We start from the raw sequence: 27,940 nt of genomic DNA, 5'->3' as shown, positions 1-27,940 counted from the left end.
TCTTTCCCCTCTTCTCCCTTCCCTGCCTTAAACATTCCCGTTCCCTCTCCTCCCTTAACATTCCCCTCATTCCTCTTCCCCTTCCCTTTTCCTTCGACCTTCCCTCCCTTGGCCAATTTGTTACGCCTCCTCTACCTCCTACAAGTTTATTCCCCCTGCTATTGATTTCTGTACATTCGAACCTCCCTCACTCATCCACTCGCCATCCATTCTGCTGTCCCCTCCTCAACTCCCTCCCTTCACACCCTTCCTTCCCTCTCCCCCACCCCTTCCCCGGCCCTCTGACCGTACGCATGAGTTAAGGTCAAGATTTACGGGTGGTTGGTGAGGCCCACGGCAGCCGTCACAACATAATGCTCGCCCTAAATCATGAGTCCCGACACCTCCCCCTCCATACCTTCCCGCTTCCTCACCTCACCTGCCCCCCTTTCATCCTCATCGTGCTCCCTCGCAATTCTCTTCATGTCTACCTGGCTTCTGGTCACTTCCCCGCTAATAACAAGCCTCTCTCTCTCTCTCTCTCTCTCTCTCTCTCTCTCTCTCTCTCTCTCTCTCTCTCTCTCTCTCTCTCTCTCTCTCTCTCTCTCTCTCTCTCTCTCTCTCTCTTCCTCTTTCTGTCTTCTTTCTCCGATCGATCTTGTTGACTTAGGTAGGTCCGGGTTCTTCAGTTTTGTTCTCTCATATGGACTGATTTTCAAAGGCTACGTGGATGATTAGTTTTGTTCCGTTTTTTTTTTTTTTTTTATTTCTCGTTGGTGATGCAGATTCCGTGTGAAGGTATCACTAAGATCTTGAAAACACCCTCGGAACTACTGTAATTTGCACTAAACCCTGCTGATTGTACGTTGTTAGACGCCGAGAATGTGGAGGCTGCATTGCTACCTCGCTATCTCGCCGCATACTTCCAGCGTGCCTTCTTGGTTTCTTTATTTGCCTTTCGTCCTTGCGTTGATAAAAAAAAAAAAAAAAAACTCCTCCGGTGATATTAAGTTAAAATAAGACACTTTAATTTCTTTTTCCCAGATCTTGTGTAATTGTCTTTCGGGTAAATGATTGTTTTCTTACGTAATGTGTTATTTTGTAAGATACTTTCATGCAGTTAGGGTAAAAGTTACGTATTCTGGTCCCGTAGCGAAAATGCGAAAGGAGACTGAGTATGAAGGAAGGTGCCGTTGCAAAGGCAATATCCCAAAATACCAACTGAACTGAACTGAGGACCTACTTGTTTTCACTTAACACACACACACACACACACACACACACACACACACACACACACACACACACACACACACACACACACACACACACACACACACACACACACACACACACACGAGAGCACGCGCCCGCTCACATATACGTAGAATAAAGGAGTCCCATCTCAGCCCTACAATTAAGTAACACTGAAGCACTTTCGCTCCACCTAAACGGGCTGACGGCGAGCCAACAGGAACGGCGGTGGTGGCGGCAGTGGTGGTGGTGGTGGTGTTGGTGTTGGTGTGGTGGTGGTGGTAGTGGTGGTGTTGGTGGTGGTGGTGGTGGTGGTGGTAGTGGTTGTGGTGCTTACTCCCTTAGAAGGAGAAGAGAATTATGAGCAGACTTTTATATACTTGTTCAAGAGAGAGAGAGAGAGAGAGAGAGAGAGAGAGAGAGAGAGAGAGAGAGAGAGAGAGAGAGAGAGAGAGAGATCAGTGGAAATATTTATGTTTAGATCTTTCATCGAAAAATGTTAACTGTGATCGTAACATTCTCTTGTATTGATTTCTGTGTGTTTTTAAAAATTGAGATCGGCGCGTTCTTAAACAAGCGCGTAAAAAGTGGCAGCGTCAGAAAGGTGGTCGTGTGCATCTGGAGCGTTTATGGCGTACCTTCCACTCGCCCGTCAGGAAATTTTGTACCTGAAGCAAACCCGGCACTGAGTAACGACACGGGGAATCCGGTTCTTGGGGGCTATTAATCCGATTAATTAATGTTCTTTTTCGTCACAACTCGATCGGCGACGAAGCTTAATGCCCAAGACGAGAAATTTATCAGAAATGTTGGTGTTTCTTCGGAAGACGCACTAATCTTGAGTTTAGGAGCAATAAACACTGAAATATACGAACGCGGCTTCTGGCTCCTCAGTAGTGTGTCCCGAGCAACCCACAGTCCTGCATTTCCTCCTCCTCCTCCTCCTCCTCCTCCTCCTCCACTTTATCCCTCGTACTCCCAGTCAGTCCTTAGCATCTCCAGCATGTATACCACCCGTCTTCATTCTTTTCTCCTCCTTCTCCCAGTCTGTTCTTGTTTATCACACGTTCTCCTCCTCTCTTTTTTTTTCTCTCTTTTCCTCATACTCCTATTCCGTCCATGTTTATTACCTGTCTTCCTTCTCTTCCTTCTCCATCCACCGTACTCGAAGTCTGTCCTTATCATCTTGAGCATGTTTATCACCCATTCTCCTTATTTTTTTCTCTACCCCCAGTCTATCCTTGCTTATTACCTGTCCTTTTTTTTCTCTATTCCTCATACTTCCAGTCTTTCCTTAACACCCCTGGCAGTTCATTATCCCTCTTTCGGTTTCCCTGTCCCTCTTACCTCCAGTCTGTATCCTTAACATACTCAGCATATCCGTCACACGCCAACCAGTCCCCTCCTCCTTTTTTTGTCACCTCGTATTCCTAGTGTATCCTCAACGTCCCCACCATGTCTATCACTACCCAGCCTTCCTTGTAGAGTAAGTATACGTACATGCGTGCCTCAAAACCCCAGTCTGCCTTCTGTTTGTCTGCTTTGTACCTCAGTCCACCCCAGTCTGTTCTCGTAAATTCAACTTGTTCATCTTGCTAGAGAGAGAGAGAGAGAGAGAGAGAGAGAGAGAGAGAGAGAGAGAGAGAGAGAGAGAGAGAGAGAGAGAGAGAGAGAGAGAGAGAGAGAAAAAAACGTGTACAGACGAGTCATAACCAAGATTGAAACGCTAACATTAAGCCCAGGGATGAGAAGGCGGACGTTCTGATGCCGACTCCAGTCATCTTTTATCGGACAATTAGCATGATTACGACCCACACAGGCGCTGCGATTCCCGCCATGGGCCTCGTGTGAAGACCAGACACCTCCTTGCCACCTCCGCCCCTCCACATACACTCCTGAAGGTACTCGGTCACTGAGACGCCCGCCACCCGACTACTGAAGGCGGGGTGTTGGACGGAGCTCCTCCATCCTCGCTACCCTTGCAAATTGTCCCTTATTCGATCGTAATTCGAGTGTCTAGCTCACAAACCGCTGGTAAATGTGTGGTTAGGAGGTGGATGAATATTGTGGTAGTGGTAGCGGTGGTGGCGGTGAACCTGGGGAGGCGGGAAGACCTGGCTCACAAAGGTCGCTGACGAAGAGGTAGTTGCTGGTTCAGTCTGTAAATAACTGGTAATTGAATGACAAAAACACACGTATCGGAGCGTGTGAATGTGATACTAATATGCTGGGCCTGTGGCGTGACGGGAAGCACCACGCGAGATGATGCAGAGGTCATAGTGAGTCCACTGCATCCGTGTGTCCCGAGGGGCGAGGGAGGGACAGCCGCAGGAGCTCTGGATTGAGACGTGAGGCTGAGCAGAAGCAGTCCAGCCGTGGCATACATAAACTAAATTTAATAAGGCATATTAACTTTGTTCTGAATAAGGTGGGCGTGATAAATTACCCGAGGAGGGGCGCTCAGGACTCCACCCAACTCCTACCACCTCCACTAACACCTCCTCCTCCTCCTCTTCCTCCTCCTCCTCCTCCTCATTATTCTTCTCCCCCTCCTCTCCCATCAAGTTCCTTTGTCCTACTGTATGTTTATATCAATATATCTTTCTTATTTTTCCTCTCTCTTTCTCTGTGCTTACCTCCACTTCTCTCTGGCCTCACTCACCCTCTGGTCCTCACCTCAGCACGGCTCCCATTGGCTGAAGTGGCGCCAGTTTAATGATGCTATTTTTCTTAATTGTTAGTAGGAATGTGTGTGTGTGTGTGTGTGTGTGTGTGTGTGTGTGTGTGTGTGTGTGTGTGGGCTTGTTATATATGTTCTGTTTCTCTTTTATGCTGCAATAATTTCTAACTAATTTGAACCGGTGTCTTTGATGCGAGGAATATCTTTGCATGTATTATTTATCGCGGCTGCTTCTCTCTACTTAGATGCAGTATTAGCAGGAACAAAACGTGCTTGAAATATATACATATATATATATATATATATATATATATATATATATATATATATATATATATATATATATATATATATATATATATATATATATATATATATATATATAAACATTATCATGATGTATATATTTTCCTTTTTCTTATTTATTTATTAATTTACCAAGGATGATGCTCACACACACACACTCACACACACACACACACACACACACACACACACACACACACACACACACACATTCCTTTATCATCTCATACTTTCCCAGTGTTTAATTCCAAGTGACGTTCTACCAGAGTCGATACATTTTTGTCCACCTTTTAGGACCTGTGCTAGTGAGCCTTGCGTTTGTGGCTAATTCCTCTTTGAATGACTTTTGAGTGAGTGGCGACAGACACCGATCATAGACTCGTTTGGAGATAAAACCCAATTATGGTTCTTGAGTTGGTGGAATGTGTCCTTAACTGGGGACATTGTGTGCGCTGTGTAGCCCCATGGTGCCCCGCTCCTGGCTGACTGCCGACTTACACTTCGGTCTTGTTGTGACGGTGGTGTTGTGTTTCGTCCTGATGAGGCTGGCTGGAGGCAGGCCTTGTCCCAGGTTGTGGCTGGCATGGTACTTGTTGAGCTGGAATAATGATACTGAGCATTTCTTGTGTTTTTACTTGTCAGCAAGCTTTACCGCATAAGCCTTATTCTAATCCCAGTAGTCCGGTGCTTTTGTGTATCTAATCTTTGGAGTGGTTTGCTGTTGCTTGTGGTTTTCTTCATATAAAGATATTCCAAAAGGTGGTATTTCCTAATAAAAAATTAAGCTTGCAAAGGTCATATCATGGTACATTTATATCTCATTACTCTGTTGCTCCCGCGATGGCGCCGCGTCCCGCAATTTGGTGTTTGCCTGTATATGGAGGTGAGGGATGAGGCGATCGCGCATAAAGGCCGCCGCTCCTGCAGGAGTGCAGCTGTGTGCCGCGGCGGATCTTGACCTTGACCACATAATGCATTTTCGAGCCCAGCCATGACTGGCGGCTTCTTTCCAAGACTGCGTGATTGATGTCTTCATTTACATACGTGCAAACCACCAGAAAGTGCTGCTTTCCTGAGACTGTGGGAGGCGCTGTCTTTCCGATGTCTTGTTTTAAGTTCATCATGTCGGGAGTGTGTTGTGAGTATCCCGACATGCTAAGGGATCCCACCCAGGCCACGTGGCGGCGCATACCACCGCAGTAAGGCCTCCTGTCCGCCCTTAGTGAAGTGGAACATTCTGCGTAATACCTGCAAGTCTGGAAAGTGTGGGCCTGCGAGGAGGTAGGTCACCCGAACCTTAAAGGTTACATTTATCAGACGTGATTGTCAGAATTGATAGGTGCTCTTGCCTCCCTCCTTCCCTTCACTCCTTCCTCCACTCACACCACAACTCACCCGCCGCAGACCACAAGCCTCCTTCAAGCACAGTCTTTACCGTTCCTTTACTTCTAATATTTACCCTCCGCCCTCCGCCCTCCGTCCTCGTCTTGTAAGCACCAGGATCACCTCCCCGCCCAGCCCACCACTTCAGCCTTCGCTTTACTGGCCGCCCCAAAGTCTCGCCCTTCACGCTACAATAAAAATCTCACTTGACACAAACTTCCCGCTGATTCTTCTTTTATCTGCGTTTTGTTTGTTCTTGCGATAACATTGTTTAATTGCCCGGTCATTTAGATCTCATCCTCACGTATTAAATTTTTATCTCGAGAAGTTTGGCTCGGTGGTAAGATCGTTTTGCTAAATCTTACACCGGCAAAAACGAACCAGACCTCAGGATGTCGAGCAACTTTCGCCAATAAAAGTCTGGAGTCATTAGTATTCATCCCATTGGTTCATCCGCATTTATAATTGGATAATTGCGCCACTGGCTATAGTCTGTGTGTGTGTGTGTGTGTGTGTGTGTGTGTGTGTGTGTTCTCTCTCCCCACCATTTCTGCTTCACTGTGCATTACCAGGATAATGACAATATAACCAGAAAAAAAGATCAAAAGAAATTAAAAACATCATGACTAAACAAGGATTATTGTTCTCACCCTCGCGTTCCTACTACCCACACCACCACCACCACCACCACCACCACCAGGCAGTCCTACATAGATACGGATCGCATGCAGGAAAAACTCCACACATTTGCGCCTGGAATCTTACCAGTTCTAACTCATACAACTGAGCAACTGAGCATTTATATCAAGCCACTTATATTCCATTACAAGTTACTACACAGTATACTAACTCCCCAGCGGCGGGTTCTCAACATTCCATCCTAATATGGCCGCTGTAACATCGTCGTGTCTCAGCGCACTAAATTACCTGCATGAAACCCCCACCACACACACACACACACACACACACACACACACACACACACACACACACACACACACCTGGTCAGCCATTGCGAGGCGAGATTCCTGGTACAGCGTGCAGGTTAAACAGCCGCGCTATGAATGGTGTGTGGAATCTCAGGGAAAGTAATCAGTAAAGCAATGCTGTGCCTTCTGTTGTTTCTTGTTGTTGTCGTTGGTGGTGGTGGTGGTGGTGGTGTTATTATTTTTATTGTTATTACTATTATTATTATTATTATTATTATTATTATTATTATTATTATTATTATTATTATTACTTTTGATGTTATTGTTATTAATGCTATTATTTTTGTTGTTGTTGTTGTTTTATTGATGTTGCCGTTGTCAGCAGCAGTAGTAGTAGTAGTAGTAGTAGTAGTAGTAGTAGTAGTAAGTGTTGGTATTGGTGTTGTTGTTGTTGTTGTTGTTGTTGTTGTTGTTGTTGTTGCTGTAATAAAGCATAAGAAATAGTAGCAGACGGGAGAATGACAAAAAGAAATGCTACGACCTGCAGTGCAAAAGACATATGAATAGATAAATAAATAAATATCAACAAAATAAAATAAAACAGAAACTAATGAACATAAAACTCGAGACTAAGCTTCCCAACGAAAAATACACAACACAGAAAAAGAATAAAAAAGAAAAGAAAACTACACGCCTCATCAAAGACCCTCTATACGCTGACTAACCAATCATAACACGCGGGAAGGAGCACCATACAAGTAACTTAGCGCCAAATGTCATGTAGTAGCGCACAGTTCACCCTTCACCCATTACCTTACCCTTACTCTTTCCCTGCAGACCCCTCAGGTAAAGTCCAATTAAGAAGTCATATGAACCACGAGTAGATGACCAGCTTAGTGTACTGACTCCCAATCATCCAGTCAGTCAGTCACTCACACAACTAGTCGGCCAGTCATTTAACCAGCCGTACACCGCATCACGCAACGCAACTCCGCTAACACACGGTTCCCTCTTTTCCAGTCAGTTTGGTAATCATTCAGTGGGCTGTCACCCCTCCTCCTCTAAGCTGAGTGACAGGGGGTTCAGATAAAGGAATCCACACCTCATTACCTCATCTTCACCGGCCGCCCTCTCCACACGGCCATTTATCCAGGTAGGTCTCCGCCGATATGAGAGAGAGAGAGAGAGAGAGAGAGAGAGAGAGAGAGAGAGAGAGAGAGAGAGAGAGAGAGAGTTTTGGTAATTATGGGTATTTCTGTTTATTTTACTTATTTTTTATTTTTGCATTATTCTGACTTGTGTCCCCGCCCTTCTCTCTCTCTCTCTCTCTCTCTCTCTCTCTCTCTCTCTCTCTCTCTCTCTCTCTCTCTCTCTCTCTCTCATTTACACAACTATTTCCTGACCACAGCATCACCACACCTCATCCACTCCCTCAGCGCCGCGCCACTTCACTCCACATGTTAAGCCTTCACATCACCTAACTAACTCCTCCACTACTCAACGCACCATCCATAATTCTACTTTAAATTCATTAGTAGTGTCATTCCCTTCCAGGCCAGCTAACTGATTCATTACTTCGCGCACCTTGCCTGCTCCTCACGTAACACCTGTCCTGTATTCTTCAGTATTCCCGTTCAGTGTATATATTTTTACCTAAGTGTGCCCTTTCTTTAATCAGGTCAGGTTTTATCTATTTTTTAAGTTCCCACTGAGTTTCAGACTGATGGATTTGGTATTCGCTAACTTATATCGGAGTCTTGTTTGTGATTGATGAATAAAATGAAATAGCTTAAATAAACAAATGAATAGATGAATAAGTAAAATAAGATAATGGAAAATATATATTACGTTGGTATTTCTGTGTGTTTTTCTTTTTCCTTTCCTTTCCTTTCCCTACAGGACGGAATCTTATACGTCCCTTCCACCCGCTTCACATAATACTGTACTCCAGACTCGCCCTCTGGATTACTGAATTATACCTTCGCTCCCTTTAGATTCTTTCTTTCTCTTTTGCTTCTCCCTCCTCCCTCCTGCCTCCTTCTTCTTAGTTTGCTGGTACCCTCTTTCTACTCCTCGCTTCCTTCCTCTTACCTCTCATCTCTTTCATCTTAACTGTCTCCTCTTTTCTCTCTCCTCACTGTCTCTTCCTTCTAATTTCCATTCATCTTTTCTCTTTTATTCCCTCTTCCTTTTAACTCTCAATTTCTTCCGTTTTTCCCCGCCCCTTTCCCTTTCTTTCCTTCATCTTTTCACTCCTATTTTATCGCTTTCCTCTTTAACCCTTGCTTCCTTCTCTCTTAACTCCCAGTCTCTCCTTTCTCTTTCTTCATAACTATTATTACCTTCTTAACTTTTTTTTTTCATCTTCATTCCTACTTCCCCACAACCACACACCTGCTGCAGCCTCCCCCTTGACTACAGCTGCCGCACACACCTCCCCACACACCTGTCTGCTCCGTACACCTGTTCCTCGAGGCTAAGCGTGTTGACAGGAGGAGGGGAGACTCATCACTAGAATACACAAGACGTCAATCATAGGTCCTCTTCTTGATTATCTTCAAACTGACCCATCCCACTGCGTCCCTCTCTCTCTCTCTCTCTCTCCTCTCTCTCTCTCTCTCTCTCTGCTCTCTCTCTCTCTATCTCTCTCCCTGAGTCTTTCTATACACGAATATTGCCTTTTCTTTAAAGTAACCCAGTTTTTTTTTTTGGAGGTAAGAGATTATATAACGGAGTGACTGGTGGCTTCTGTGTCTTCTACGTATATCTGTATCTTTTTGTATGTTGTTAATACTCTCTCTCTCCTCTCTCCTCTCTCTCTCTCTCTCTCTCTCTCTCTCTCTCTCTCTCTCTCTCCTCTCTCTCTCTCTCTCTCTCTCTCTCCATCCATCTTATTCCATCCGTCCGATCTTCAGAACCGTCTTTTCATCTAAGCATCTCACCTTTCAACTAGTTTTTCCTCCTCCTCCTCCTCCTCCTCCTCCTCCTCCTCCTCCTCCTCCCCTTCTCCTTTTCCTCTTCCTCCACCTCCTCTCCTTTCATCCACACCCGAGGCAAGTAGTATTCCTCCTCCCTCATCTTCTGTCTTCCCGTTTCCTTCACCGTGTTTTTCTCTCCCTTCCTTATATCCCACATGAAAGGCGGAGTTTCTGGCGTGTTTCCGAGAGTTGGACGTCCAGATCAGAGCAGATATCCCGCGAAATACAATAATTCAAGCACCGGGAACTCGCATCATTGGGTGGACAAGGTGGTGCGCCGCGTTCAGTCCGGCGCGGTAAGGAGGATTAGCAGCCGCCACGTGATGGACACTCGTTCAGTCCTGCCCCCGTGGATTAGTTTCGTCTCCCAGATCGAGCTGTGGTGTGCCAAGTGCGATGCGATGCGGTGTCTTTCTTTCTTTCTTTCTTTCTTTCTTTCTTTCTTCACGTTTGATGCATTTTTGTCACGAGGGTTGTTTTGGTGGTGGTGGTGGTGTTCGTGGTGGTGGTCGTGGTGGTGGTGGTGTTTATTTTATTTTATTTTTTTTTTTTTTTTATGCTTCCCTCGAAAATTTCTCGTGTAGTTGTTTTTTTTCTTTTTCTTTGTAATATCCTAATATCTTTTTTTTTCTTTTTTATTTGTTTATTTTTTTTTTTACAGGAAGTGTATTGCTAGTTGCCTATTGCATTGTTTTGTTGGACGACGAGTGGCTGTTTAATAGCTGTTTGGCGTTTCTTTTTCTGCTTTGCTCTTGGTTTTCTTTATATATTTATTCCTTATATTTTTTTTTTGTCTGTTTTATTTTTATTTTTTTCAGTTATCGTCGCTTCGCTTCTCCTCCCTTGATTCGCTTATCTTGTTATCTTGTTCTCTCCTTACACCCTTTCATTCTTTACTTATACTTCCCCATTTCTTCTTATTAAACATTTCCCTACTTTTCACACTGCACTTTCCTCCTCCCCTTCAGTAGGAATATTTGATTCCGTCATTCCCTTCATGCTTTCCCTATTTTTTACTCACTACCATTAATTTCCCTGCTGTCACACTTCCTGGGTCGCCGCCGCGGTTTGCTCAACGCTGGATGCATGGGAGTGTTGATGTCGTTACTGTGCATATAACAGCTAAAATGCATGTCTTTTGGTCTTAGCTCTAAACATACGCCTCATTTCCTCATCTCTGACTCCTTGTTGCTTCTTGGAACAGTAGCGCTTTGTGTTGTTGTTGGGAATGGTGGTTAGGAAGGGCCTTTGTCGTTTTTTGTTGTTTTTGTTACTGTTTTTGGAGTCCGTTTTCTTATTTTTCCCTCTTTGTCTTCCTTCTCCGTATTGACAATCGAGTTACTGAGGCTTATAACTCGTAACAGGCGGCAGGTTTTGTTATTTGTTGTGCCTTTGTGTTCTTTTTTCTTACATTTCTTTTTTATTTTTCCTCTTTTTCTTCTTTTCTTTTTCTTGTTCTTGTTCTTTCTTTTCTTTCTTTCTTTCTTTTCTCGTTTCCTTCCTCCCCCTCTTAATCAATGGCAAGGGTGGTTATACGCGCATCCCATTCAATGTTTTAACTCTGTCTTATCCATTATCATCCATCTGTGTTTTGCTTATTACTCAAGCGCGGCCTCTTCCCACCGCTAAATCCATCAACCCTCCCGCCCCGCCTCGTCAGCTGCTCGTCTGCCGCCACTCCCACCGTAAATGTTAATCAGTGCACCTTGAATATCATGACTACTCGTACTGCGATCATTAGCATCTATCCAGTCATGTTATTATTGTCATTGGCTTGTTAGATTATATAGTTTATGCTGACCAGTCTTATTTATATCGTTCTCTTTCTTTTTACTTTGATGTCTGGTTACGTATGTGTGATTATGTATATATGTTTTCTTTCATTGGCTTTTTTTTTTTTTTTGTGTTCGGGATAGATAGTCTATTTATTTACTTATTTATTCATTTATTTATTTACATTTAACATGTGAAGGAAGACGATCAAGGTCACAAAAAAACTGGAGAGAAGAAAAAACGTTGCCACTTAGAGAGAGAGAGAGAGAGAGAGAGAGAGAGAGAGAGATTTGAAACAAGGCCAATTTACTTATATTGTTTAGTGACTGCGGCAACTTCACACCACTACCACCACCATCATCATCTTGACACCAATCAGTTGTCATTCTCCTTTCCCTGTTCATCGAAATAGTTTGCGGCTCTTCAGTGAGTTGAGTTGCTGACGCGCACCTTCCTGGGACACAGTCTTGGTGGGAAAAACTGAGTACAATACACTTTTAGTATCCGTAAACACAGTATCTCGAGGAACATCAGTGGTAGGAGATGAAAATTATACAAGTGTCTTCCCTCTTTTTGCTTCAGGTATCCGTGGAGGAGGTGACACAGACGCCTGTACCTGACGCTGCGAGCACCTTGAAGTCCCGGCCGATCACACAGTCGGAGGGTGAGTACAAGCAGTGCGCTGTCTGGCTGCTTATTGCATTGGTTTGTAGCACGACGTATCGATGCCTTTGTTCCTCCTTTTTTTTCTATGCTTCGCTCGAGAATTTCATGTACATTTATTTTTTCCTTTGTAATATCGTAATCTTCTTTATTTTTTCTATTTTTTTCTACTCGTATGCTGCTTAACTGCTTATTGCATTGCCTTCTAGCAGAACGAATGGCTGTTTAATAGCTGTTTATTCCTCCATTCTCTGCCTTGCTTCTGGTTTTCTTTGTGTACTTATTCCTTCATTTGTTTTTTTTTCTTTTTTTCTCGTATCTTTTTTATACAATTATCTTCGCCTCTTTTCCCCTCCCTTTCTTCTTCTTTCTTCTTCTTCTTTTCTTTCTTCTTTTTCTCCTTCTCCTTCTTCTCCTCCTCCTCCTCTTTCTCTTTTTCCTCCTTCTCCTTTTCTTTCTCTTTCTCTTTCTCTTTCGTTTTCTTCTCTTCCTCTTCCTCTTCCTTTTCCTCTTCTTAGCAACGTCTCAGAATTCCCTTGCTGCAGTTACATATAATGACTCACTCTTCCTTTAAAAACTACCACTACTTTCTACATTAGCATAGCGGATCACAGCCCCGACCAGCCCGCCGAGCCCCAGGTCCTCCGCGCCAGCCTATCACCGTCCCCATCAGTATCACTCAGGCCAGTCGATCCCTTTATAATGTAGATGGTGAAGAGAGGGTGAGGGAGGGAGAATAGATGATAAAGACACAGAGAAGGAGATGATAGACAGAAGTGTGGTGATGAGAGAGAGAGAGAGAGAGAGAGAGAGAGAGAGAGAGAGAGAGAGAGAGAGAGAGAGAGAGAGAGAGAGAGAGTATTGAGTGAGAAGGAAGGAGATTGATAAAGAAAATGTGGGTGTACGTATTTACTCATCTCTCTCTCTCTCTCTCTCTCTCTCTCTCTCTCTCTCTCTCTCTGTGTGTGTGTGTGTGTGTGTGTGAGACAAGGTGATATACTTTCAAAGAGGAACAGACAAGACAAGGCGACAGGCAGAGGATACTTTAGTAGTGACAGTCGGAATGGAAGCCTCCACTCAGCTATATTTAAATAGTTTTAGTTTCGATCTTTTTTTTATTTTACTTCACTTTTTTTAATTTCTCGTCCATCGTATAGTTTCTTTTATTTCAAGCCATTCTACTAACAAAGACAACTTACGAAAATTACCGTGATGAAGGCAAAGTGAGTTTTATACGAGGGTAGCAAGTAGGAATGAATGGCTGCAGAGGAAAGAACCAACGGCTCAGCTTGGAGTGCACAGAATAAGAAATGTGTTCCACAACTGTTTGTTTTCTTCGCTAGGGTAATCTTCCTCACTTTAAGTGTGACGCCTGTTTCTTTCTTTCTCTATTTATTTGTGCATTTATTTATTCATTTATTCATGTATTCATTTATTTACATAAATGCAAGTCAGGGAGTTTATTGGCAAGGAAAATAACCTTTGTACTAATATAAGAAGACTGAAAGGACATGGAAATCATGTACGAAGTCGAAAATAGATTATATTAATCAGTTTAGTCTCTTGTGACGTAGAAATTATCGAAAAATGAATTAATGACGAGAAACACAAGGACATTAAAAAAAGATGTGGTAGAAAAATTAAATGGGATGAGTCGTATGAAGAAATCACAAGAAATATTGTTGCTGTGGCACGCACCACCGAGAAGAGAGAAAGACTTTCAGCCATACGGGAATGCACAAAAGTCCTGCTGCTTCAACCACACCAGCTCTCTCTCTCTCTCTCTCTTCATGAGTCGGAGCTTCAGAGACTCGTGGAACAAAACATACATTAGGGAATCTTATTCTATCTCAGATTCACGATTTTCCATCAAATTAGTGACCAGTCAGAATCTGTGTGACTCTAATAATGGTATTTGGCCGCAACAGGGAAAGAATATCACACTTAATCTCCGGATGAGAGGAGGCGCAGCGAAAGTAGTTGTTCTGGCTATACATACGCGCTTCCCCAATGCCCAACGCTGCTCTTTATCCACCCCCACTCGTGCTCGCCAGCTTAAGGGGCCTCATGACGGTTTGGAGTCCTGCTGACTGCTATTGGGGGTTTAGATTAATTCACGAGATATGGAGACGTTTTAAGGATGTGTGACGGAGGAGAGAGCGGCGTGAGAGCGGCACCCTTGGTTGGAGAGAGATAAAGTCACCCAGCCTGGCATCCGTTGACCACAAGTCTGCGGGTCCCCTCCAGCCCGGCACTTCGCCTGGACTGGTCCTCACTCTTATTTTTGTACTTAAAACCGGTGAGACTTTATCTGGGTTTAAATCAGGCCACCAACGAGGGATAAACATACTTCGCAGCCGTGTGATTCCCGCCAACAGAGGCAGATAGGATCCACCATTCTAGCCAAAGTGACGTCATGTACCATCAGATAAGATGACTAGGAGGAGATACCAGCGTCTCCTGCTCCCGATGCCAGCCCACTTCCTCCACCCTTCCCTCCTACTTTTACCTCTCCGCCTCACCCATTCACTTGCTACCCCTCACTTACCACACCCTGCATCCTTGCCACCATACATGCTCACTTCCTCCCAGTCACTCCCTCGCTCCCCGTCTTCCTCACTCCCACACCTCCGTAAAAGCACTCAAGTGGAGGCTTATACAAACTCGGGCAGCGTGTAGGCGGGTATTTACATGGTAACGACGTCATGGGGGCAGCAGTGTGGCGGCGCTGCGGGTTGGCTCCTGCTATTCTCATGCAGATTCTCGCCACTGATCCCCGCTTAGAGGAACTGGTTACTGCTTTTACCTGTTCATTGTGGCGACGGAGGGAACGAGCACCTGGTGATGAAGGGGCTGCTTAATTGTGGTCTGAGTGCCTCCAGTCACCCGGGATTTATAACCTCTGGATGGCGAGGGAAAGCAAGGGCTTATTTATTTGTAGCTGTGAGACTGTGCCTTCCATCCCCTTCCCTCGTGTCCTTGATTCAGCCTCACTTCTTCCTTATCGTATCCGTGTCTTTCTTGCCTCTTTCCTGCCGTGACCCAGCGCCACCTTCTTCTCCGCCTCCACTCCGAGAATGCGAGCTCAAGGGGGAGGAATTTACTGGATTAAAAGTCCACTCCAACATCACAGGAGCGTCGCTTTGGGAATACTTATTTTATCTCAATAGAATATACGGTGGCAAAAATTTCATCCTTTAAGTTCTGAGTTTTTTTCTTTCTTTTTTTATGCCAACATAATTTTCGCTGCCCTTAAGAGTCGGCTTGGTAATGCCGATTTTTTTTTCTTACCCGTAAACTTACGTCGTTTTATTAAGATCCGGACATCAGAAATTATCGAAAATTTTCAGTCTGAGAAAAGTGCAGTGATTTCGCAGAGCCATCCCTCAGGTGAAGGGAAGAAAATGTTGTGGCATCAGCCTCCCTTCCGACATCACAGATCCGCCGTGCAGGAAAAAAAAAAAAAAATATATATATATATATATATATATATATATATATATATATATATATATATATATATATATATATATATATATATATATATATATATATATATATATATATATATATATAATTTATAAATCAAAAACGAAACCAGTGAAAAGTCAGGAAGAACGGAGATGGAAAATTGAAAAAAAGTTGGGACCGATAAATAATCAGGAAGAATGGAGAAGGAAAACAGGTAAATACTAGAGAAAGTAGAAGTAGCAGTCCGCGATAAGACATCATAAAAGTTTAATAGTCCAACAAAACTCCCCAGAGATAGATGTGATAAAACTTACCGAAATGAATGTCCAGGAAAAATAAATAAATAAAATTGCAAAGTAAACAAAACCATCTCAGAAAAGAAGAAAGGAAATACAAACAGGGGGAGAGGAAGGAAAAGAAGAGGAGGGAGAAGAAGAGGAAGAGATGGTGCTGGTTGGGAAAAAAAAAGCGTGTGGCAGTCCAGGTGAGAAAGACCGTCGTAATAGCACACCTGAGTTACGACCGTACACCTGTGATTGTACCTGGGGAGTGAGTGGCCTCACCCGCCACGCACCTGACGGCAGTGTCAGGTTTTTGTTCTGTGTGTGTGTGTGTGTGTGTGTGTGTGAACGCCTGCAGTAATAGTTATAGAATGGCGTTGACACATGATATATATATATATATATATATATATATATATATATATATATATATATATATATATATATATATATATATATATATATATATATATATATATATATATATATATATCATGCATTGATCCCTCGTGTCGCTGCCAGGGTTAGGTGGCCTTCATACTTTATCATGTCTTTCATTAGCAGTGAATCTGAGGTTGTGGACGTAGTAAATGCGATTGTCCGATTTGAATATATGAAAACTGCACGAAAAAAGCAGAGATAGATGGCCGCGGAAATCCCAACACATGGTTTATGAGGAAACATCAGGTCGTAGGTTTTAACACGCTGCATGGTTTTGGAAAGACAACTTTAGCGTCATAGATCCATCATCACGAAGGTCATCGCATGAGACCTGCCAAAGTTGTATTTGTATTGTATTTGTATTTGTATTGTGAATGGTCAGCATCCATCCCACGGGACGCAAGCAAGGCGCACCAAGGCAATCACAGCACAGGAGCCCGCATGATACTCTGCTCTCATTTTTATGCAACATTTTTTTTTGTTATAACCCAGACAGGAATTTTTCATAATAGATGAAAGACACCATGATAGTGCTTATGACAACGCCATGATGCTTGCGACGTAGCGATGTGATGTTATTCATGAGCGCGCGGTGGTGGCGTGGTGTTTATGTTATATATTTTGTAGTTGATAATGAATGAACCAAGAGGCAATGCTGAGTTTAACGGGACGAGAGGGATAGGTATGTCTACACATACACACCTAATGAGACTTAGGAAGTATAAGTAGGCCTCCCCCTCCAAGGAAAATAGTTTGTCTCTCCTTAATATAATGAAAGCGCATCTACGAGTACATAAAGAATCTCTTGTAAGAAACTGGAGAATAATCAAGGTGGGAAAAAACTTCACTCTTTTTTTCTTTTTAGCTTGAAGAAAACCAGTCATGGGAATAAAAAAAAAGTAGAAAAAATTGTTATTCAGCCAAGTGCAAGAAAATAAAAGAAAGAAGAAAGATTAGCAAAACGAAGGCAACTGCCTCTGGTATCACTGCCTAAGAGGCGCTTCTTGTCCAGTCCTGGCTGTGGCTGCGGGAGACGATCTAGTGGTGTCGTATTTCTTGTGTCTGCGGCTGAGCCTTGGTGAGGAGACGAGGAAAGACCGACTGACTGATCAATGTCTTCGCAACAACTAGATCATTTGGAGCTGCTCATTAACACTACTGAGAACAGGAAAAAAAAAAAAAAGCGCTGTTCAGGCGACTAAAAGAACACTGCTGCGTCATTTTCTTTTTTTTTTTAGATGAAGGTGATTTTAAATGCAGATACCTAATACACACACACACACACACACACACACACATACACACACACACACACACACACACACAGAATCCAAAATGGACCAATCTACAAAAAATCGTGATACATTTTTAATACATCACTATACTAAAATACATTCCGATATTGCAGCTAGAAATAACTTCAATATCACAGTTTTCTATGTACGAGTATAAACTTTACTTTTCCTAATAGCTTTTTAACTGCACCTTGTCTCTAGTTTTGGAAATAAAAAGAAGTATCATAAGCCAGTGTTCTGTTCAATGAGGCGCTTTCAGATTACCTAGCGTGTTTTTCTTCTCGTTTTTTCTTCATTTTTTAAGCTGAAAAGTTTAACGATGCTATTAGTTTTCTCCTTTATCTCGTGTGCTTCGAAAAAGTAGGTGTGAGTGTAACAAACGATGGCGATGAGTGTGTGAAAGTTTGAAAGTTGAGTGAAACTAGTGTGTGTGTGTGTGTGTGTGTGTGTGTGTGTGTGTGTGTGTGTGCGTGCGCACATCTCTAGAGGTACTTGCAGAGTAAGTTAGAGCAAATATAGATGAAAAGAATGATATCGTGTAAGAAAGTGTGTAATGAGAGAGAGAGAGAGAGAGAGAGAGAGAGAGAGAGAGAGAGAGAGAGAGAGAGAGAGAGAGAGAGAGAGAGAGCCCTCTTCTGTAATAGTTAAAAATTATTGGCTTGCGCTCTCTCTCTCTCTCTCTCTCTCTCTCTCTCTCTCTCTCTCTCTCTCTCTCTCTCCACGGCAGCCCTTCCAAGCAGGAAAAATGGTTGTGTTAACGCAACGAATTTCGCCTACTATGAAATTTCTTACCACCACCTCCTCCTCTTCCTCCTCCTCCTCCTCCTCCTTTTTCTCCACTTATCTCCTCGGCAGTCTTCTGTAATTTTCTTTTCAATACTTTTATAAGCCGGTTTTTGCCTTTCAATTATTATTATTTTTACTTACATTATTTTCCCTCCGTCCAAAGTTATTCCACTCTCATTAAAGGGTCGCCGTCACCGCCGCCGCGGGAGAGTTGGGCGGGCGGGAGGTGGAAGCCGAGGGAAGGTAAGAAAGAGGTGGCGGGGCGGGGGGAGGGAGAAGCAGCGGGGCTCTTTGGAGATGGAGAGGGGTGGCGTGCATGGGGAGTAATTGTGCACTGTTCTGTGTAGCTTAGTGAGGAAGAGGATGCTGCGCTGGTGTCGAGAGAGATATAGGTCTGCATTCTCAAACGTTTCGGCGTCTTATCTCGAAAGTTTCAACAGGCCACAGTGGAAGTTGTGGCTTTCAAATTTGTTTTCATGATTCTATTCATTGCGTAGAAACAATCTGTGCCATCAACTGCAAAAAAAAAAAAAAAGCACCAATGAGAAGGTAACTAATCATCTCTGTGGCTTTTGAAAATAGTCCGGAGCCTTTCAAAATAGAGGCAATAGAAGTGGTAGGTAGGATGAGGGAGCAGGGTACCGAATTGGTAAGGAGGAAACATTCGTAAGGCTGGTGGAGGGGAATATAAAAATGTACCATGAGAGAAGAGGGGAGGAGGACTTGCTTGTGAAGGGAGTGGAAGGGTTGAGGTAAAGCTCTGTTGGAAAAGTGAGTGAGTCGTGACTGTGCTTGTGGAAGGAAGGGACGGTATGAGTTTATTGCAATGGTGTTGGTGGGAGTGGCGGAACAGTGAGAAGAGTGGAAAGAGGGATAGGAACACCGTATATCGTAGTGGTGACGATGGGAATAACTGGGAACAGGTTAAAAGTAACGTATAATGAAATGGTGACAGTACGAGTGGCAGAGAAGTAGTAATAACGGTGTTACGGAAAGGAAAAAAATAACATATTGTAATGATGGCGATGGAAGTGGTTGGGAAGCAATATTGGCAGTATTGCAGAAGGGAATAATAACGTCTATTGTAGTAGTGACGATGGGAGTGGCGGAGAATCAGTCCGAGCAGTATAACGGAGGAAGGAGTAACGTATACTGTAGAAGTGAGAGTGAGAGCGGCGAGAAAGCGGTGAGGGCAAAGGAAAGAAAGTCAGGAGCAGCGTGTTGGTGACGGCGGGAGTACGGAGAAGCAGTGAGAGCAAGGCTGCGTGTGACAGCGACGGTGAACCAGGCTGGGGGTGTGTGCGGGTATCAAGCGGACACGGGGCGAGGTGGGTGTGGGTGACAGAAGAGAAGTGGGGAAGGAGATGGGGCTGGACGGGACGGGGCGGGACGGGGCGGGGCGGGACGTTGGGGTGCCGTCAACACTTGCCGCTCAAGACCCACGCTGGTAAAAACTCGTCTCGCGCCCCCCGACGGCCTCTCTTCGCCACTGCACTCCAAGACGCCCTCAACCCGCGTCCGGCGCAGCTCCAGGTAGCGTCTTGGAGCACAGATCACCTCATCGATGTCTAATTTAGAGCTGCAGTGAATTTCTCATTTTCTCATTGCCTGGCGTGAGATCATTTGATCTCCAGGACAATTATTCAAATCGGAAATTGCTTTGTTTGCCACTAATCTTCCCGAGTATAATGAGGCGAGGCTGTTAGCAGATGGCTGTCATGGCAAACTTCTCCTCTTCTTTTTCCTCCTCCTCCTCCTCCTCCTCCTCCTCCAACAACAACAACTAGATAACCTCCCATCCATTCCTTTATTCCCAAACAGAGCACAAGGATTAAAGTCATTTAGCTAAAGACGAGAAAACAAATCACTTAATTTTCCAGAAGAAACATAAAATCAGCTGTATATATTCTGAGATGACTCTGCGACGAGAGATCAATGAATGGCAACTTTTTCGATTCCCATACAACAAGCTGGGAGTCGAAATTTAGAGGTTTTCCTAATTCGCTAAACCCATACACAAGTTGGGGAATTACCATAAAACATGACTAGCGGACCTTTAGCGAGAACACCCAGCCTTGTAATCTGCTTAAGCGAGTCTTGTGAAACACCACCTCGGCCACATATAGAGAGAGAGGCGTTATCTGAATATGGAGGTGAGGAGTTTGTCGCACGAGGTAAATTAAGCAGGTGACAGGGTGCGACAAGTGTATAGGCGTAGCTCAGGTGAATACATGATCCCCATACACGGGAGAAGAAAACGGGAAGTGGTGTAAAGGGAGTGTCTCATCGGACTAAAGAGGAACTGGGTGGGCTGCTGGTGAGGGAGATTGGCAGATTCTCTCATCAAGCGTTTGTTGGCGTCGTGTTGAGTTGCCTAGACGAGAGTAGCGGAAGGGGGCGAGAAACGGAGGGTGAAGGGGAGACATGGAAAGAAAGAAAAAAATAGTGTAGTTGATTATGCTCGGTGCGTCGGAGCATGAAAGAAAAGAGAAAATGAATAGTGGAAAATAGAAACAGCAGTAGGACGTTCAGGACTAAAAGTTAGGAGTTATTGCAGTGATATTTTAGCGCCTGAGTGTTAATTTATGCGTCTACACTCGTACGTACACTTACACACACACACACACACACACACACACACACACACACACACACACACACACACACACACACACACACACACACACACACATTAATTTATTTCCTCTTCAAATTCACAAATCCGCATCCCTGTCAAATGTTTCTCCCTTGAAATAATTAGTTCCTTAGTCATCGTCTTCTTAATATGCTCCTTCCCATCTGTCACAGAGGAAGCCCACAGCCACAGGAACGCACCTTACCTTCACCTACCATTAAGCTTCAGTAATAGTACCAGTGGTAGTGGTAGTGATAGTAGTAGAAGTAGTAGTAGCAGTAAAAACAACAGCAAATTCTACTACTACTACTGCTACTACTACTGCTGCTACTGTAATGACTGTCTTGCATACTAGATTATTCAGCTCCTAATGAGACAATTTAATTACTCTGTTGGACTCGACATGTTTGTTTGTTTGACTGTCTGTGTGTGTGTGTGTGTGTGTGTGTGTGTGTGTGTGTGAGGTGTCTGCGTTTTTGTGCCTGTGTGTTTATGTATCCTCCCCCCCGTCTCTCTCTCTCTCTCTCTCTCTCTCTCTCTCTCTCTCTCTCTCTCTCTCTCTCTCTCTCTCTCTCTCTCTCTCACCACCAGCGTCGTCGTGCGGCGTATTAAACTCCACTATTTCTTACTTATTTAATATTTTTTGTACCCACCTTGATAACTCGCACGCATCTAATGAGCTACTTCAGATCCATTCTTGTTTAATGAGCTCAGAATCAATTATTTAAGGTGTCTGTGTGAACCTCGTTATCTAATGGCTAGGAATATTTGTGGCTGGCCTGGCGCGGGTTAAGTACTACGAGTTTCACGTTGTCATTAACCGGAGAAAAGACCAGGTGCAGATGGAGGCAGGGAAGATACCTTAGTTAGATGATGAGGAGGTGGTGGGGAGGACAGCCAAAGTGAAGGACGTTGCGATGATAGGAAGAAAGTTAAGCTGCATGAAGGAGTTTAGAGGAGGTGAAGGACAAGCTGAAGGAGGAGGAGGAGGAGGGGTTAAGTAAAGGAGTTTGAGGGAGGTGATAGGGAAGAGAAGGAGGAGTTAAGTGAGGAAGTGTGAAAGAGGAAGAGGAAGAAGAGTTTAGTGAGAGAGTTTGAGGGAGGAAAGTGAGAGGGAGGTGATTAGGATGAAGTTGAGTTAGGTGAGGGAGCTTCGGGAAGGTAATAGGGAGGAGGAGGAGGAGGAGTTGAGTGAGGTAGTGTAAGGGACACGCTACTAAGGAGGAGGAGAAGTTAAATGAGGAGAGTATAGGGAAGATGATAAGGAGGGGAAAGATGAGGAGGAGGAATGATTTAAAGAAGGAGTTTTGGGAGAGGTAATAGGGAAAGGAAGGAGAAGGAGAAGGAGGAGTAAAGCGAGGGAAACTGAATAGTTGCAAGATGGGAACGAGAGAGGAAAGAAGGATTATGAGACGCACGAAATTATGAGAAAATTAAAGACGTTATATCAGAGAGTAAGTGAACGAATACATGGAAATATATAACAGAATCAGATACCAGGAGACATGTTGGTCTATAATGAGGCACCCACTACTAATGATTGATTACTGGTGGGAAAACAGAATAGAATTGAGAATATAATAAAGGAGGCGCGGTAGAGGACGTGGAAATGAAGAAAAAGTCTACATGCATATGAGTGAGACGAATGTGTAAGAGTAGCATTAAGATAGAACATGAACAAGGAGAGAAAGAAAAAAGGGAGGTAACTAATGAACGACGTGAACATGATTGGTGTGTGTGTGTGTGTGTGTGTGTGTTCAACATTCACTACCAACGTGGTTCAGGAGGAATAAGAGTAATATGTCTTCTACCAAATGATATGTTTAAGCATGCATAAACATCGTACGAGTATTTTCTCAGTTAACACATACATACCTACATAAAAAGAAACGAATATTACCAAAAAAAAAAAAAAAAAGAGGAACTGGAAGGAATTAACGTCGATGTCTTGCTAAGTGAAGGAAGTCTTTAGGGGAAGGAATGCAGAGTCAGGACGGGGGTGGATCAAGAGGTGCAGGTTTGGGGAAGACAGGAGACGAGACCAGGAGCAGGGTTTACAGGGAGGCTTGGGGGCAGATGCGTAAAAAGACGTTCAATCGAAAACACGAGGTCCACTGGCCTGCAACAAGTACCAGTTAAGAATTGTGGAAGAAAAAAAAAACGACGAACAATGAACTTAACGAAGAGTCTCGTGTATCAGTTGATCTCAAATAGTGGTCCGGGCGAGTTTTAAATGTCCTCGCATTATCCAAGTTACTGGGTAATTTGTTCCACGGAGGCATCGCTCGTTTCCCAGATGAAAGCTTTTGACAATGACGCGCTTATGTCGGGGCTGCGTTACATTCCTGTATTCGGAGGAGACACTGCTTTCATTTGCTCCCCGGATGTTCATTAAATTGACTTCGAATGTTGCGTGAAATATTACATTCACAAGTACGTAATGCTGCCTCACTCCATTCCTGTAAAGGAATCATTGTACGTTTTTCCTATAATTTTTACGGCAGATTTACTGAAAAGTGGGAGTGTTACGTGGATGATTAACGCAGCCTCACCCTATTACTGTAAAGAGATTACGGTGGACTTTTTTAATAATTTCAACCGCAAATTTAGTAAAAAAAAAAAACCGAAGAAGAAAACGTGTGACTGTTACGTGGACGACTAATGCAGCCTCATTCCATTATTGTAAAAAGTGACAAAGTGGGTTTTCTTCATTCCTTATTACCGCAAACTTACTCAGAAGTGTTAGGTGCGTGTGTGCATCGTCTTTTTACCTCATAACACACGACCACCACCGAACTCCACCCCACGCTCGCACTCCGGCAGTAAAGGCTTGGTGGTCACGTCGAATCACGGTGAAAGGAGTGAAGTGTTTGTCTGGACATGCTCCTTTCAAGTGTTTTTATGGCACCTCACGTAAGTCAGTCTGGAGACAAAACGGTGCAAGTCGCTCCAGGTTAACCGTGAATCGTGTTTCAAGCGACAAGTACTGCTGGTGATTTTCAAGACTTGGAAATGTTGGTGTGAGTGTGTGGGTGCGTGTGGGTGGCATAACGAGGCTGGGGAAAAGTAAGGGAGAGTGTTGAGGTAACATGGGTCAGGGGAGGAAAAGTAGGGATTGAGGAAGGCGATAGATATGGATTATGGGGGGATAGGTAAGGGATAGAGGAGGCAGGGAAGGGTTAGTCAGAGGTAGGAGTAGGGGTTAGGAGAGGTATAGGTCCTAGCAAGCAAAGTTATCCAGGATTTATGGGAGATTTGAGTTTTTGGAAAGGTATATAAAAGTTGAGAGAGGTTGGCAAGGGTTAGTGGGTGGTAGGAGTCGGGGTTACAAGAGCTATAAGTCGAAGCAAGCAAAGTTAAGCAAGAGATTTATGGGAGACAGATATTGGAGCTGAAAAAAGGTAGTGAAGAGCTAAGGAGAGATAGACAGGGATAATGAGAGAAAGATGGAGATTAAGAAGAAGTAGATATGTGTGGATTAAGTAAGTTAGAATTAGAAGGTTGATAGGGATAAGAGACAAAAAAGAGGTTAGCGGAGTAAGGTAGGAATTAGAACGTGGTTTAAAGGGATGTAGAGAGGGAAGGGTTGAGCTGAGATAGGGGTTACGTAGGTAGGTGTAGGGATAAGAGGGAGGTTGTAGGGGTTAGACGGTAAGAGATAAGGAAAGTGGACGTCGTGTGAGGGAAGGGGTTGGGAGCCTCGTGTACAGAAACTAGGGTTGTAATGAAGATGGAGACTGGCAAACAGAGGTATGAGACAGAATGCAAGGACACAAAGTTTGCAGCGAATTGAAGTTAAACAAGAGCTAACTGGAGCAGAAAGGGACAGAGTTAGGGATATAGACAGCATTAAGAGAAGTATGTTTGGGAAAAAATGGAGAGAGAGAGAGAGAGAGAGAGAGAGAGAGAGAGAGAGAGAGAGAGAGAGAGAGAGAGAGAGAGAGAGAGAAAGTATATATAGACATTACTGACAAAGGGACAAGGCTTTTGGGCTTTTGGGGCGAAGTGTAGAGAAGAAAGCTGTAAAGATCCTCGAGAGACAAAATTTGATCAAAGTAGACTATATAGAAACAAAGGAAACAGGAATTTAGAGACAGAGATTGAAAAGATCCTTAGAAGAAAACTAGAAACAAAAGAACCAGGAATTTAAAGACGAAAACTGTAAAAAGTCCTCAAGAGACAAGGTTTGATCAAAGTAGACTAGAAACAAAGGAAGCAGAATTTTCAGGCAGGGGTTACGGGGAGTCAGGAAGAAGGGAGGCAGGGGCAACAGGGGGCAGGGGAAGGGTCAGGATGTTGAGTGATGCCCGGGGAATATTTCAGCAGTGCACCGTGCAGAAAGGAAATTTGGTATTCATATCAGCTCTGTGAGCCGTAGACCCGCTTAGTGCGAACTTCTACGTCACGATGGATGGACGGACTGGCGGGCGAGGGACGAGGCGGGACCAGGAAGGGGAAGCGGGATCAGAGGAGGAGGAGGAGGAGGAGGAAGAGGAGGACGAGCAATATGAGGACGAGCAAGACAACGAGGAGAGGAGGAGGAGGAGGAGGATGAGGAAAGAAGAGAAAAGAAGAAGAGAAAAGAGAGAAGAAGAAAAAGAAAAGAAGAGAAAAAGAAGAGAAAAGAAGAGAAAAAGAAGAAAAGAAAAGAAGAAAAAGAAAAAAAGAAAAGAAAAGAAGAAAAAAGAAGAAAATAAAAGAAGGGAAGAAGAGAAGAAAAGAAAAGAAGAAAAAGAAGAAAAGAAAAGAAGAAGATGATGATGATGAAAGAGAAGAAGAAAAGAAAAAAAGAAAAGAAAAAAGAAAAGAAGAAAACGAAAAAAAAGAAGAAAAGAAGAAAAGAATAAAAGGAAGAAGAAAAAGAAAGAGAAAAAAGAGAAATAGAAAAAAAGACGAAGAAGAAAAAAGAGCGAGTAGGAGAGAGAGAGAGGACGAAGAAAGGAGGAGGACGAGGAGGAGTAGAAGGAGGAATTAGAAAAAAAAAGAAAAAAGGAGACAGAATCAAGAAAACGGTCGCTGGAAACCTAAAATTTAATGAAAGATAATAAATTTAACGTGTCACTTTTTTTTTCCTAACAAAATGTGATGAAAGCGACAGGTTATATTTTTTAATTGCTTTATCAATGAAAGTAGTTTTAATTCTTAACCACCTTCCTCTTATTTTCCTTTTACTCCTTTTATTATTTTCATCATTTTTACCATTCATCATCTCCTTCTCCTCCTCCTCCTCCTCCTCCTCCTCCTCCTCCTCTTTTTCTCAGTGTGTCGAATGTGAGTAGGTAATTTGTTCGCCTTGACTTGGGTAAATCTCTTAGTGCTTGGAAACACTCCTTAAGTTTTCCTTTTACTTGGTGCATATTCTTAGTAGTCTCTCTCTCTCTCTCTCTCTCTCTCTCTCTCTCTCTCTCTCTCTCTCTCTCTCTCTCTCTCTCTCTCGTCACTCACTACTTTACAGTTCCTAGTCTTGCCACACTCCCGGGGCGCGAGACATTGCGTAACTCCCACACATTGCGCCCTGCCACTGGTGCACGGGGTGTGGAAGGGGTGCTGTTACTCCCGAAGGTACAGTTTTAGTTATTGAAGCCAAGTCCACTTAATGGTATTTCCTGGCGGTGCTGACTGACTGTTAACCTGTACGCCGCTGACACCTGACGGACTGATGAGTTTCACTTCCTTCAGGTTAAGATCGAATTTCTCAGTTATTTATTTATTTTTATTTATTTATTTTTTTATTTTATTTTATTTTGTTTATTTATCTCTTATTATTTTATTTTATTTTATTTTATTTTATTTTATTTTATTTTATTTATTTATTTATTTATTCATTTATTTATTTTTTTTACCAGGGTCTATTTGAATGATGTGGCACACTTCCCTGCTGCCTCAGAGTGACACCTCACACTTGTCTGACCACTGCTGCTTCCATTCACTCCACTATCTGATGAAAATTTACGCCTCCTTAAATGTTTCGGTAACACTGGATTTCTGCTCTTACGTGAACTTCACCCTCGAATATTTCTCGATGAACACATCATTCATGCAAAAAAAAAAAAAAATTACGAGTTGTCTACCTTACATTACATAATTTTACCTTTGTTTCGTTGAGCTTATCTTACATTGCATTATACTACTTTAAATTTGTTACGTTATCTTATATTACCTTAACTTACTTCATCTTACCCTACCTTACTTTAACATACCTCACATCACTTGATTTTACTTCACCTTACCTTACTTCACCTTACCTCTCCTCGCATCTCGCTTCACCTTCTCAGCTTACCTTATCTTACTTTACCTTACCTTACCTTACCTAAGACATCATGTAACTATTGTTTTGGGGGAATTATACTCTTAGGAGGTGAAATTTTAATGGGAAAAATTTACTATGGAGAAATTCTGGTAAAGGAAATTTCCGGCACCATATCCAACCATGAGCTGGATATGGTTGTGGTCGTTCAGGGCACTAAACGTTATTTGGATGGAGAAAAAAAAAAAAATAGAGAGCTAAATCTGTCCCATCCAGGCTACATAATTACTGAAGGGACTGTGTGTATGGCCAGAAGCAGTGTAGCATCTTCGTGACTCCTATGAGCTAAGAGTTTATCAGGTGTCAGGTTTTGTGAGGAGATCAGAGGACTTTAGACTGAGTTCAAACACCAATGCAAAAGGTTACTCGACTTCTTACCACGAATGTATCAAATATAAGGCTTAAAAAGTTGTAGGTTATTATTATGAGGAAAAAAAAAGAATGTCTGGCACTGAAAGAGTAAAGGTGATGGTTAATGTGCTCGTTAGTCGTCATTCACAATCTTTCATAATATATTATGAATCAAACTGAACAGAGAAAAAAGTATATATATAAAATCAACCTCCATAAACAAATGCGCACAAGCAGTAGAACCACTAACATCTACTAAGCATTTTTTTTGTTTATGTGTGTGTGTGTTCATTCTGCTCCACCAGTGATTGAGCCACACACAGGTTTTAATTATAATACCACCAAATCTTTTATCAAGTGTTTTTCCCAATCTGGTTTATGGCGCCGGATTTTAATGAATGCTCCCCGCGAACTGAGGCTCATGCTCA

The 27,940-nt window shown here is 43.2% G+C and overlaps 1 long non-coding RNA gene across 2 annotated transcripts in view; it reads left to right on the top strand.

The window, feature by feature from the left end:
* The window catches only part of LOC135100803 (uncharacterized), a 119,895-nt gene that overhangs the window by 35,042 nt on the left and 56,913 nt on the right, over window positions 1-27,940 (top strand). The window contains exons 3-4 of one of the 2 annotated variants that reach the window (XR_010268920.1): window positions 7,552-7,684; window positions 11,865-11,946. This is a non-coding gene — a long non-coding RNA (uncharacterized LOC135100803). The remainder of the gene's footprint in view (window positions 1-7,551; window positions 7,685-11,864; window positions 11,947-27,940) is intronic. The other variant, XR_010268922.1, reaches the window with a different exon arrangement.

This window comes from Scylla paramamosain, chromosome 5, assembly GCF_035594125.1.
Source record: "Scylla paramamosain isolate STU-SP2022 chromosome 5, ASM3559412v1, whole genome shotgun sequence".
Lineage (NCBI taxonomy): Eukaryota > Metazoa > Arthropoda > Malacostraca > Decapoda > Portunidae > Scylla > Scylla paramamosain.
This window is presented reverse-complemented; position numbering and strand designations above follow the sequence as displayed.